At 50.3% G+C, this 13,641-nt stretch overlaps 1 protein-coding gene across 3 annotated transcripts in view; it reads left to right on the forward strand.

Annotated features, from left to right (window-relative positions):
- Positions 1 to 13,641, forward strand: part of SIPA1L1 (signal induced proliferation associated 1 like 1) — a 681,304-nt gene that overhangs the window by 270,598 nt on the left and 397,065 nt on the right. For all 3 annotated transcript variants that reach the window (XM_078659472.1, XM_078659473.1, XM_078659474.1), the window contains exon 3: positions 563 to 726. The gene's annotated coding sequence lies outside the window, so the exon portion shown is untranslated. The remainder of the gene's footprint in view (positions 1 to 562; positions 727 to 13,641) is intronic.

Raw genomic sequence — 13,641 nt, forward strand, 5'->3', positions numbered from 1 at the left:
TATGTGACAAGGCAAATTTGGGAGCAGATACTGTGGTTAAATTCACATTATGCAACATATTCTGTCGTATTGTAGTTTAGCTATTTTAACACCTTATTTTAAAGTGATACCATTGCTATAAAAATAAATAGGTTTCTTAATGAAAAAGTTACACAGATTTAATAATATTAACACTGTGCTTTCTACGTCCAGGACTAAAAATGATTGTGTAAAATATATATGTTGCACTTAGCAGATCGTAAATGCTCTCTTTGTAATAAAAGATATGCCTCCTTTAGTTGGTGCATCCGACTTATGATCTAAACCTTGCGCCAGTTTTGAATGTACGCATTGTTCATGGTCTTGGGACACGTGAATAAAACTACTGCTATTAGGACCTTTTAAAGCTCAAGAGGACTTAATTACCTAATTGAATCCAGACTCTCGGTTTCTTACACTTGTTTTGCTCTTAAGTATTGAAGTCTTTTGCAGAGTATTTGAAACTAATCAAACACCGAGCCACGAGCTTAGCTTTTCTTTAACATATTGCTGTTTTTCTTCTTGACACTTGTCTTCATAACAGATGTGAAGAAATCTGCAGCCTACCCTCAGACGTCGGCGAGCACCGAGTACGGTTACAACAAGCGTATAAATATGAAAGGCCACGCATGAGACTTTGAGGAGTTTGCAGAGAAAGACAACCATTGTACAAGATCTAGGATGACTCCTGTCTAAATCTTCAAACAGGTAAAACTTTGGAAGTGGTGAAATATTCATCTTAAACACAGAAAACGATAACAGTTAAAATATCGAAGAATGAAACCGGTTAGACTGGACATGAGACAAACTAAAAAGAAAATGAAACCCGTGATGTTAGATGATGCAGACCAGTCCTAAAATACCCAAGCCGAACAATCTGGGTCACCATTCTCGAAATAGATAATTTGTGCTAATGGCAGTGATGTTCTCGGTTCTGTAAACTGAGTGAAACCTGATGATAAAGATTCGTGTAGAAAGTAAGACTTGAGCAAATTCTGAATTTAGAGAGTAGTCTCAGTTTATTTCAACATCGCTGCTCAAATATGTAAGATTGTGACGTAAAAATGCATTAGAGTGCCTAGAGAGGTTCTCAAGCATTGATCTGACACAGGATATCTAATTTAGTTAGTAATGCGACCACTCTTAAGACTGCTGACCCCTTTAGAGAGAATAAAGAGTATTGAGATCTGTGTGTATTTCAGAAGATGATCACAGAAATATGTGCAAACCCCAGCTTTTATAACTTCATTCTGAAATGGTATCAGTCGTGCAGTGATTAAACGAGTTTTTTCACTATTTGTAAAGTATCCCTTTCCCCTCTATCCCCTCTCAAGTTAGTTTATGGTTACTTTAGCAGTTTTTCTGGCATACATGTGTGGGTGTGGCCCGTGAATTTTCAGAGAATCAACTGTATTTAAACAATTGCTTTCATAGCTGTTTAATTGGCTGCACAATCTTCAGTTTTTTTAACATTGGAGTGGTTGTTTGTCAGAGAGTATCACATTAAAGAGAAACTGGATAACAGTTGGGCAATGTTTCCAGGAACATATGTGTAACTAGTCACAGGGTCACCATTTTGCCATGTTGACTTACTTTAGTGGAACAGCAAATGTTTCCCTAACGTGTGATTCTGTACAGTCACAAATACGAAACCAATCAGCCAGCCCTGATCATTAACCTGCTGTGGTCCACATGCATTTGTGCCAATAAAAGACTGCATGGTGTTCCTGTTGATTGTCCAATAATCAATAGGTAGTCCCCCTGGTGAAATTCTTCCTTCAGGTACTTAATGGTCTACAAGATCATTGAATTGTTACAGAAGAGTAAAAGGCAAAAACAGAGGGTGAAGGGGGTAAGCAGGCAAAGCATTGGCGAAAGAAAAAATTGAGGTGAGAGCAAATTAAGTCGTAGATTTCAAATGATGTTCTAAAGGCAAATTTTGGTAAAAATAACAAACACGGAATATAATCGCTAAATTACTAAGTTATCGTGCCCTGCCAAGTTAGAGAAGTCTTAAAAGTATGCAATAACATCACATAAATTTTTTTCTGAACGTTCCAATTGAACCGCCATAGCACCTGATACTTCACGCTCTGGCAGTGAGGTTGTTTCCTGCTTCACTACAGTCATCAATACAGATTCATTTTACAGGGGAACTTGCATTGGGAATTGTGTGCTAGCCCTGCTTTCATATTAGTTAGTGATAAATTTTTTCTTCGTAATGTCGGTTTCTTTTCTAACATGTGGCTACTCAAGAAATATTTAGGGCACCGCCTGGTCCAGGAATGTGGCATTCATTGGTTTTCATTGAAAGATTACTATATCTGCTCCTACAACACGGAATAAACAGCCACATGCATCAAGCGATTTAGGAATCGCAAACGGTGCGAAGCGCTAAAATCGTCCGTTTGCGATTCCTAAATCACTATTTGGGATGCATCAAACAAAAATACAAGAACTCGCTATTTTTTGCGATTTCTAAAAATGCGATTGCATTTAAGGAATCGCAATTTGCGATTCCTTAAATGCAATGCATGACACCTTTAACAATTGCGAATTCGCAATTAGGAGGGAAAAAATTACCATGAGGTAGGACCTCATGGTAATTTGCGAAAATACAAAAAAATGCATTTAATTGCTTTTTGCAAACTGTCATGTTGTGCACACACATGCCCTTAGGGCATGTGTGTGCACAACATATGTGCATAGATTGATTTCAGGGGTGCAACAGGGTGTCCTTTGGACACCCCTGCACCCTTGAAATCGCAATCTCAATTTGCGATTAGCTAATTGCGAATCGCAAATTGAGATTGTCTTCCCATTCATTCCTATGGGCCTTTTGGCCCATAGGAATCAATGGGAAAGGATTCCTTAATTGCGATTCGCAATTTGTGAATCCCAATTAAGGAAAAATAAGGAATCGCTAAAAAAATTGCGTTTTTTTTTTTTAATGCATTGCCGTTTGCGATTCCTTAATTGCGATTCCTTAATTTTCGCAATTAAGGAATCTCAAACGGCAACGATGATGCATGTACCTAAAAGTTCCCAGAGTGCCAGTAGACCAAATGTCAACTACAGATACCAGCTACCAAGTTGCAGTTTCAGTATTAAGATTTGTTCTGTTTAGTGAAATGTTGGCCTTTATTGTGTTGTAAGCCTTTAACTTAAAATGTTTATTTTTGTGCAAAGAATTGTCCATTTTGCACTTGCATTCAGTGTCTAAGTCATAAATGTTCAGTGTTGAGCTGTTCGGTAGTGCCTGCATCTTGATCTGAGTTTTCTTGAGCTATTGGAATCTGCCATGAAGTCAACTCTGTGACAACATAACCTAAGTTGGTACCTCTTCGTCCTATGCTTTCTGGATTGTTGTTCTCCCTTTATAATGAAGAAAGCGAAACCATATGTGCCTGAAGACAAAGACTAAAATGAATAACTGGGTGAACCACTAGCCATAGATTTAACGTGCAGAAGCATGAAATCTCCGTAACGAGAATCTTTTCTGAATAAATTCTTAATCTTTGATATTAACACTCCTAAATATGTTAGCACTTTTAATCCTATTCTCTCTTGAGTCAACATCATTTTCATATTTACTATGCACTGGGTTTAATACTGTTTTAGAATAATGCTAAATGTATGCTGCTTTTATTTCAAGACCTTTGCTTATACATAAACCCGGCATCTGTTACTCTGAATGAGGCTATTAGTTATGGATGCCTTACCTTAGAATTACCCCCTGGTGTCAGACTGGATCCGGAGAATTTTTCTTCAGCAATACCTCTGCATGTTGGTAGGTGGCCTTGGTCGACTCCGTGCCCATCGTCAATGTTGCGGTCTCCAGGATGACGTTGCCGTGCCTACTTAGACGCCGCCCCGGCGCGCTGACGTCAGTCCTTTCTTTTTCCGCGCCAGCCTAGCGCAGATCCAGAGAGAGATTGCCCCTTAGTCATTTTTTGACTAAACTTTTTTTGACTTTTGTCAATGTCTTTTTCCGAGCCTTCGACTCCTGGTGTGTGAGGGATGTCACATTGTCAAACTGGATTTAAGCCATGGGACTTTTCTGTCACAAGCTGATGTCCGTAACGGATCCACACCTAGTGTGCCTCTGGTTCCTGGAGTGAGACCACGACCCAAAGCCGTGCTCCCACTGTCTGGCAATAAATCTGAAGTCTTTGCGGGAGCAGTTCCGAAAGCATTTGTTGGCCCAGCAGTCTCCAACGTATCGCACCCGGTCTCGCTTGAGGGGAAGGTCTCGAGACCGATCGCGGAGCGACCACACCTCATCCAAGTCTTCGCACTTTTTAGGTAAGTCGAAGCACAAGAAGAAGGCGAAGAAGCACTGTCACTCTTCACCATCAGTCAGTCAGTCAGTCATCTGGCACGATGTGGGAAGCGGAGCATCATCGCTCTAAGGCTGTCTCTGGTGCCTGATTCAGGGACGACTCCGCACGTCCCACGCTGGTGCGCCTTCGGGCCCCTGGGCCTTCGATGCCGTCGACCTTGCCCTGGTGCCTGAGGGTCCCCATGGATCCGGGCCTGGAGCTGGACTGGAAAGAGGAATTGGGTGACGCCAGTTATCTGGATACCTCACCAGACCGTGGCAAACTTTCTCTCCCTACCGTGGCCTCCGAGGAGGGAGCGTCATATGCAGTGGTGGTGCGTAGGGCAGCTGAGGCCTTGGCCCTAGAACTCCCTACAGTGGCAGTCGGGGCTAATCTCTTGACAGAGGTGCTGCAACCGGTGGCAACTTTCTATGAATTCCTCTTGCCCTTTAATGTGGCCCTCACGGACGTCCTTCTGGGCACTTGGTCCAAGCCCAGCACAGGGGCTCCTGTGGAATGGGCGATTGCCCGCCACCACCGCCCGGCTCCGGGTGATCCCATTTTCCTCTCCAAACACCCTTCCCACGAGAGCTTGGTGGTCCAAGCCTCTTCTCCCAAGGGTGCATTCCCTTCTGCACCCCAGGATAGGGAATCCAAGAAGCTGGATCATCTTGGGAAGCGTATGTTCTCTTCCTCCAGCTGGGTGCTGCGGTCCGTGATTACCGCATGCCTCCTGGATCGCTATACCCATACAGTCTGGGATCCGGTTGCGCAGGTGCTGCCTCAGTGTCCGGAAGAGGCCCGGGCCATTCTCTCCCAGGCAGTGGCAGATGGGAGAGATGCAGCTTAATTCACAATCCGCTGTGGACTGGATACCACTGACTCTCTAGGCTGAACGATTGCCACGTCAGTAGCCCTTTGGTGCTATCCCTGGTTGAGGATGTCTGCTTTTTTGGGGGATGTTCAGGCAACCTTGCTGGACATGCCCTTCAATGGCCTTCGCCTTTTTGGTGACAAGGCAAACTCGACGCTCAAGCGTTTTAAGGATTCTTGGGCTAAGGCCAGATCCTTAGGCCTTGCTGTGGCCTCCCTGTCCCCCACAGTGCCTTTTGTCCCTTTCGTGGCAGGATTCGCCATCACCTCCCCCACTGGCAATCCATCACGTCAGGCAGGTGGGTTTTGTCGATTGTCCGAAGGGGCTACTCCCTCCCCTTTGAGACTACCCCTCCCTCCATGCCACAGTCTTTTGATCGCATGTCGGAGGATCATTTGCGCTTCTCCGCCACAAAGCCTCAGCTCTCTTGGCCAAGGGAGCTATTGAGAGCGCGAGAAGTAGCTCATGTTTGCTATTCTCGCCTCTTTCTGGTGCCCAAGAAGGACAAAAGCCATTGTCCTATCTTAGATCTCAGGGCTCTTAACCGCTTCCTCCGGAAGGAGAAGCTCAAAATGCTAACCTTGACTCAGGTCCTATCTGCCCTCGACGCCGGAGACTGGATGGTGACGTTGGACTTTCAGGACGCCTATTTTCACATCCCCATCCTGCCAGCCCACAGGCATTACGTGTTAGTGTGGCTCACTGGTTAGAGGAGGCAGACCTGGAAGCAGAGGTCAGCCCGGGACCAGGGTTCAATTCCCGGCTCGGCGGGGTATTGAGTCCTAAAATGTCCATGGACTCGACAATTCTCGCTCCGGTGCCACCTCGATTCACAGGTTCACACTCTGCGACTCTGGGCAATAGCTTGCTTAATCTCCACAACGGCCCCTCGCGGCGGGATGCCTGGCTTTCACCTTGCAGAGACCCTGCCGGGGTTATCTCACAGGGGAATACCAGGACGGGTTCCCTAAGCAAGCGCTTAGAAACCGCTTGGTGATTTGCGCTATATAAAATTCCTGTACATTTACATTTACATTTACCTACGGTTCATGGTAGGCCACGACCATTTTCAGTTCACCATGCTCCTCTTCGACCTGCACGAAAGTGAAGGCGGTGGTCGCAGCTCATCTGCACAGATCAGGGGTTCCAGTCTTCCCCTATCTCGGCGACTGGCTGTTGAAGGCGGGCTCACCGCATGCTGTCTTCTCCCAACTCCAGACTGGCAGACCTCCTGCATTCGCTAGAGTTCACTATCAAAGTGCTGAAGTCACACCTGACTCCCTCTTAGGTGCTTCCTTTCATCGGAGCTGTTCTGGACACAGTTCAGTTTTGGGGCCTATACTCCCGTGCAGCGAGTCCGGGATATTCAGTATATGATACTGATGTTTCAGCTTCTATCCTGGATTTCACTGAGAATGACCCCGAGGCTGCTGCGCTTCATTGCCTCCTGCATCCTGCTGGTGGTTCATGCCAGATGCCATATGCCAGCTCTGCAGTGGGACCTGAAGTTTCGGTGGGCGCAGTTCTGAGGGAACTGCGGGACAACTGCAGTGGTGGTTGATGAACCAGGATTGGGTCAGAGGCAGATCCCTCTCTTTTCCCCAACCAGACCTCACGTGGTGACCGATGCATCACGTCTGGGATGGGGCGACCTCCTGGGAGAGGAGTCTGGTATGCGGTGGAGTCCGGTCTCCATATCAACCTATTGGAGCTCCAGGCATTCCTTCCCTCCCTCAAGGGGAAGGCAATGCAGGTGTTCACAGACAACAGCACCGCCATGTGGTACTGCAACAAGCAAGGCGGGGTAGGGTCCTGTATCCTTTGTCAAGAGGCTCTTTGCCTTTGGACAGGAATAGAAGATCAGGGCATTACCCTGGTGGTTCAACACCTGGCAGGTTCACTGAGTGCCAGGCCGGGCAAACTCCTACGCCGGTGCATGGTGAATCACGAATGGCGTCTTCGTTTGGAGGTGGTACAAGGTCTCTTTTAGCAGTGGGGAGGCCTTAGTTAGATCTGTTCGTCACCGAAGAGAATGGGCAATGTCTGCTGTTCTGTGCTTTGGAATTTCCAAGGCAGCACTCACTCGGCGACGCTTTTCGTCGCGATTGGTGCTGCGGCCTCCTGTACTTGTTTCCGCCTGTACCACTTCTGCCCGAGTGCTGTAGAAGATCAAGCGCGATGATTGTGCCCCAAGTCATTCTTGTGGCTCCGGACTGGGCATGAAGAGTTTCATACCCCGAGGTCCTGACCATGGCCATCGATCCTCCGATCAGACTGCCCCTTCGGGATTATCCTCTGTTGCAGCAGCAGGGGACGGCCCTTCACCTAAACCTGTCCAGCCTCTACCTCCTTGCGCGGAGATTGAGCGGCATCAGTTAACCGCATTTGACGTTCTCTCCCGAAGTCTGTAATGTCATCTGGGCAGCCAGGCATCCCTCCACTAAGACGGTAGACGCCTGTCGATGGAACAACTTTGTGGCATGGTGCACAGCAAAGGGTGTGGATCCCCTTTCTGCCCCCTGTTTCTGAGGTTCTTTTGTTCCTTCTTTCTTTGGCACAGCAGGGCTCTGCTCTGGGCACTCTTAAAGGCTACCTGGCAGCCATTTTTGCTTTTCTTCGGCTACCAGATCAGCCCTCTCTGTTCAAGTACCCTATTGTAAGTAGATTTTTTAAAGGCATTAATCGTCTTTCCTCCTTTTCCTTTCATAATTCCTCAGTGGGACTTGAACCTTGTTTTGACTTACCTTGTGGTCGCTCCCTTCGAGCCTCTTCACAATTGTCCTCTCAGGCTTCTCACTCTTAAGACTGCCTTTCTCGTTGCTATCATCTCTGCTCGCAGGGTGAGTGAGCTTCAGGCTCTTTCTTCTAAGCCCCCTTTCTTCTCAGTCCATTCGGACAAAGTGGTGCTTCGAACAATGCCCTCGTTCCTGCCTAAAGTTGTTACTCCTTTTCACATCTGACAGGCTACTAATCTGCCCACCTTTTTCCCGCCTCCGCACCCTTCCAAGGAGGAGGAGAGACTCCACCGTCTGGACCCAAAACGTGCGCTGCCTTTCTACCTTGGCCGCAAAAGGATTTCCGGGTGGACAATCAACTCTTAGTTGGCTATGTGGGTGTCAAAAAAGGTTGCGCTGAACAAAAGTTTACCATCTCTTAAAGGATAGTCATTTGTATAGAGAATCTGAAAGAGACACGTTAGTGATAGATTCCTTTACCTACCTTAGAATAGCCCCAGGCATCAGACTGGATCCGGAACGCCTTGCTAACAGTACCTTTGCGCGGCAGTAGGTGGCGTCATGCGGATCTGCGTTCATCGCTGGCGTCTTATGCGCTGAGATGACGTCACAGAGACTTAGGGCATCAGCCCTGCCCGCTGTCAGTTCTTTCTTTTTCCGCCCAAGTAAGCGCAGATCCGGTTAGAGCACGTACCGTAGTCACTTTTTGACTATCTTTTTTGAGACTTTTGTCTCTTGTTGACCTTCGCTGGTGCGAGTAGGGATGCCTAGTTTTAAGACCTGCAGGGCCTGCTGTCGCAATGTGTCGGTGGCGGATCCCCATGACCTCTGTCTCTACTGCCTGGAGCGCAACCGCGACCACGACTCCCGGTCCTGTGGACTGTCGAACCATGGCCTCGAAGGCCTTGAGGGAGCGGTGTCGGAAGTTACTTGAAGTTCGGTGCTCGTGGGACCACCATCACTGCTCTTCTGGATCCAAGTCTTCTCCCTCTGATTCAGGTAAGAGACGACAGAAAAAAAAGCCAAGAAGCGTTGTTGCTATCCGACGTCCCCCCGTCGCTCCCTGGATGTGGACGAGGGAGACAGGGGCTCTGCCCCTGTGGCTCCTTCAGAGCCTGGGAGTCCCGTGGCCTACCCGCCTTACCTGGGTCCGTCTGCAACTCCCGCACAGGTGAAAGAGTTTCTTGCTGCATGGACCGCCTGTTTAGGCCTCAAGCTCCCGCCAGTGCACATCCGAGCCCCGTGGTCCTGTGTCAGGATCCTACTGGTCTGTCTGCTCCTCCTGCGGAACCAGCTCCGGCGCCCTGCACTGCAGGATCCTGCGCCGCTGGCTCCGGCCACGGCGCCACGAGGTCCCACGCTGACGGCTCCGGCCCCAGCGCCACCCTCTGCTCTGCCTGCGGCGCCGCAGTGGATGCCGTTGGTTCCGCCTCTGCCCCGGTTCCCGGACGGTTTTGTCCCCACCTGGGATCCGAATTGGGACAAGGCGCCAGTTCGGCCTCGGCCGGCGCCGTTCCCGGTGCAGTTTGTTCCCTCCCCGACCCCTGCCCCGCCACCGCGGTCTGCGCCACATACGGCGGAGGTGGAGGATGACTGTGAGGGGTCCAAGGACCCTCTTGCTCGTCAGTGTGACTCTGAGCAGGACTGGGTGGACGCCTTCGAGAAGGCCGGTGGGCTTGACCTCTCCTCTGGCCCGGGGTTTGCCCCCCATCCCCCCTCCCACTATGGAGGAAGGTGCCTCGTACATGGTGGTGCTCTGTCGGGCAGCTGAGGTCCTTAACCTCGATCTCTCCACGGTTGCCCTCAAGACTAATCTCACGGAGGTGCTCCAGTCGGCGTCCACTTCTTCGGAGCCACTGCTGCCCTTGTTGGGCACTTGGTCGCGACCGGCCACAGGGACCCCTGTGGATAAGAAAGTCGCCAGGCATCATCCTCCGGCTGACCCTGCTTTTCTGACCACTGACCCTATGCCCGAGAGTCTGGTCATTCAGGCTTCGAGGTTCCAGAGTGCCGTTCCCACGGCTCCGCCGTTTAAGGACTCTAAGAACCTGGAGCAGTTAAAAAAGCGGTTCTGTTCGGCCAGCCTGGGGCTGCGTTCGGTGAATACCGCTTGTCTGTTGGGCCGCTACTCCCACGCAGTGTGGGATACCGTTGCTCAGGTGTTACCTCAGTGTCTGGAGGAGGTCCAGCCTTTGCTGTCTCAGACTGTGGCTGAGGATAAGGACGTGGCTAAGGTTCGCCATTCGTTGTGGCTTGGACACCGTGGACTTCCTCGGTAGGGCAATTTCCATGACTGTGGCGCTTCATCGCCACGCCTGGTTGAGATCCACCTGGTTCTCCCTGGACGTCCAGAGCTCGCTCATGGACATGCCCTTTGATGGCACTCGCCTGTTTGGTGAGAAAGCAAACAGTGCGCTTGAGCGTTTTAAGGACACTCGTGCTACGGCCAAGTCCTTGCGCCCGGCCACGTCTACTTTGCATTCCTTTTGTGGCCATGGAAGAGGCGCCCCGGCCAACTAGTTCAGTCAAAAGCCTGTGCAGAACCAGAATCGGCATGCCCGTAGACGCGGAGGCTGCCGAAGTGGCTCTGGGGCTGGCGTGAGGCTCAGTACACATCCGCGACGTCCACCTTGAAGCCTTCTAGTCTGAGATTCGGGTTGCACACTACGCCAGTGGGTGGCAGGATTGGTCATCACCTTCCCCATTGGTGTTCTGTCACTTCTGGCAAGTGGGTGCTGCAGCTAGTCAGCAGGGGCTATTCCCTCCCGTTCAACCCTGCCCCCCCCCCCCAGCCATGCCACCTCTGTTCCACCGCATGTCGGGGATCACTTTGCGCTTCTCCAGCAGGAAGCTATGGCCCTCTTAGCCAAGGGGGCCATCAAGCACGTTCCTGGGCTGGAAGCAAACATGGTTGTTACTCCCACTTTCTGGTCCCCAAAAAGGACAATGGGGGCTTGCGCCCCATCTTGGGCCTCAGGGACGTAAATCGCTTTCTCCGGAAGGAGAAGTTCAAGATGTTGACTGGCTCAGGTCTTGGCTGCCCTCGACCCTGGAGACTGGATGGTAGCATTGGACTTGCGGGATGCATATTTTCACATTCCTGTCCTGCCGGCCCACCGGCACGGTAGACTAGGAGCATTTTCAGTTTGCCGTGCTCCCCTTCGGCTTTACCAGTGCCCCTCGGATGTTCACAGAAGTGATGGCGGTGGTGGCAGCTCACCTGCGCATATCAGGGGTGTCAGTCTTCCCCCTACCTTGACGGCTGGTTGTTGAAGGCGGACTCTCCCCAGGTAGTCGTCACCCACCTTCAGAATACGGCCGACCTCCTGCATTCGCTGGGGTTCTCCATCAATGTGCTGAAGTCGCACCAGAGTCCCTCTCAGACGCTCCCTTTTATCAGAGCGGTTCTGGATTCGACACAGTTTCGGGGTTATCCTCCCGAGCAGCGAGTCTGGGAGATTCAGGCTATGATTCCGATCATTCAGCCTCTATCCTGGGTTTCAGTCAGGATGACCCTCTGGCTCCTGGGCCTGATGGCATGCTGCTAGTGCAACATGCCAGATGGCATATGCGGGCTCTGCAGTGGGACCTGAAGGTCCAGTGGGTGCAGCATTAGGGCAACCTGTCCTATCACGTCCAGATCTCGGAGGGCACTGCACGACACTTGCAGTCGTGGCTCACGAATCGCGATTGGGTCAATGGCAGATCCCTCTCCCTTCCCCAACCGGAGCACACAGTGGTGACGGATACGTCCCTCCTGGGATGGGGAGTCCACTTGGGAGAGGCGGCGATTAGATCTATTCACCACCGAAGAGAACGCTCAATGTCATCAGTTCTGCATGTTGGCATTTCCAAGGCGGCACTTGCTCGGCGACGCTTTGCGTCTCCAGTGGAGTTGCGGTCAATTGTATGCCTTTCCGCCTATACCACTTCTGCCCAGAGTGCTGAAGAATATTCGGCGCAACCGAGCCCAAGTAATTTTTGTGGTTCCAGATTGGACACGAAGATACTGGTATCCCGAGCTACTCAACATGGCGATCGATCCCCCGATCCGTCTGCCTCTTCGGGAGGATCTTCTGTAATAGCAGCAGGGGACGGTCCTCCACCCGAACCTGTCCTGCCTATTCCTCCATGTGTGGAGATTGAGCGGCCACAGTTGACCGCTTTCAATCTTCCTCCCGAAGTCTGTGATGTCTTTCTGGCAGCCAGGTGACCCTCCACGAAAAGGGTATACGCCTGCAGGTGGAACAAGTTTGTGGCATGGTGCACAGCTAAGTCTGTGGATCCCCGTTGTGCCCCTCTTTCTGAAGTTCTTCTGTTCCTTCTTTCCTTATCCCAGCAGGGCTCTGCTCTGGGCACTATCAAAGGATATCTTTCTGCCATCTCCGCCGTTCTACGGCTTCCTGATCATCCTTCTCTTTTTAAGTCCCTGGTTGTTAACCATTTTCTGAAGGGCATTACGCACACTTCCTCCTGTGCCGTTCATCATGCCTCAATGGGACTTAAACCTTGTCTTGACATTTCTGATGTGCGCTCCTTTCGAGCCCCTTCATAACTGTCCTTTGCGTCTTCTTACTCGCAAGACTGCTTTTCTGGTGGCTATCACCTCTGCCAGGAGCATGCGTGAGCTCCATTCTCTGTCTTCCAAACTCCCTTTCCTTCCTGTTCATCCGGACCCGTCCTGCTTTCCTGCCAAAGGTTGTCACGCCCTTCCACATTGGGCAGACCATCACTTTGCCCACCTTCTTTCTGCTTCCTTCGTAACAGGAAGAGAGGCTCCACCGTCTGGACCCAAAACGTGTGCTCTTATTCTATCTGAAACCCACACAACAGTTCCGGGTGGATGACCAGCTCTTCGTTGGCTGCGTGGGTGCCAAAAAGGGTCGAGCCGTGCACAAACGGACCATCTCGGTGGGTCGTTTTTCTACATCAAAGCCTGTTACTTGTTGGCTAAGAAGGAGCCTCATGTGGGGCTGTGTGCCCATTCCACCAGGGCAACGGCAGCCACTACTACCTTGGGAAGCCGGGTTCCCTTGAAGGACATTTGTCAGGCAGCTACGTGGACCTCGCTGCACACGTTTACCAAGCATTACTGCCTTGACAGTCAAGTCCAGAGGGACTGCTTCTTTGGCTGTTCTGTGCTCCGTGACTTTCTGGTGTAATCTTGTTCGCGGACCCACCAGCGGGGTTGGTATTGCTGGGGTATCTATTCTAAGGTAAGGAATCTATCACTAACGTGTCTCTTTCAGATGCACAAGTTACTACTTGTGTAACGATATATCTGCAAGAGACATTAGTTAGAGATAGATTCCTTACCACCCCACCCATACTCGCTGTGCTGCGACCTGATTTCTATGGCTAAGGACATCCCTTTCAGGGCCCTAGTTTCTTGGCATCAGTGGGCAGTTTTTGGCATGGCTCTGCGTACCTGGCGCGGAAAGTTGTGTGCAGAACTGACGTCAGTGCGCAGGGGTGGCACCTAAGTAGTCTCTGTGACGTCATCTCAGTGCCACCTACTGCTGCGCAGAGGTACTGCTCGCAAAGCTTTCCGTATCCAGTCTGATGCCTGGGAATATTCTAAGGTAAGGAATCTATCACTAACTAATGTCTCTTACAGATATATCGTTACACATGTAGTAACTTGTTACGCTTTTGCTAAAAAGGAACCTCCAGTGAGGCTGCAAGAACATTC

Source organism: Lissotriton helveticus, chromosome 9 (assembly GCF_964261635.1).
Source record: "Lissotriton helveticus chromosome 9, aLisHel1.1, whole genome shotgun sequence".
Lineage (NCBI taxonomy): Eukaryota > Metazoa > Chordata > Amphibia > Caudata > Salamandridae > Lissotriton > Lissotriton helveticus.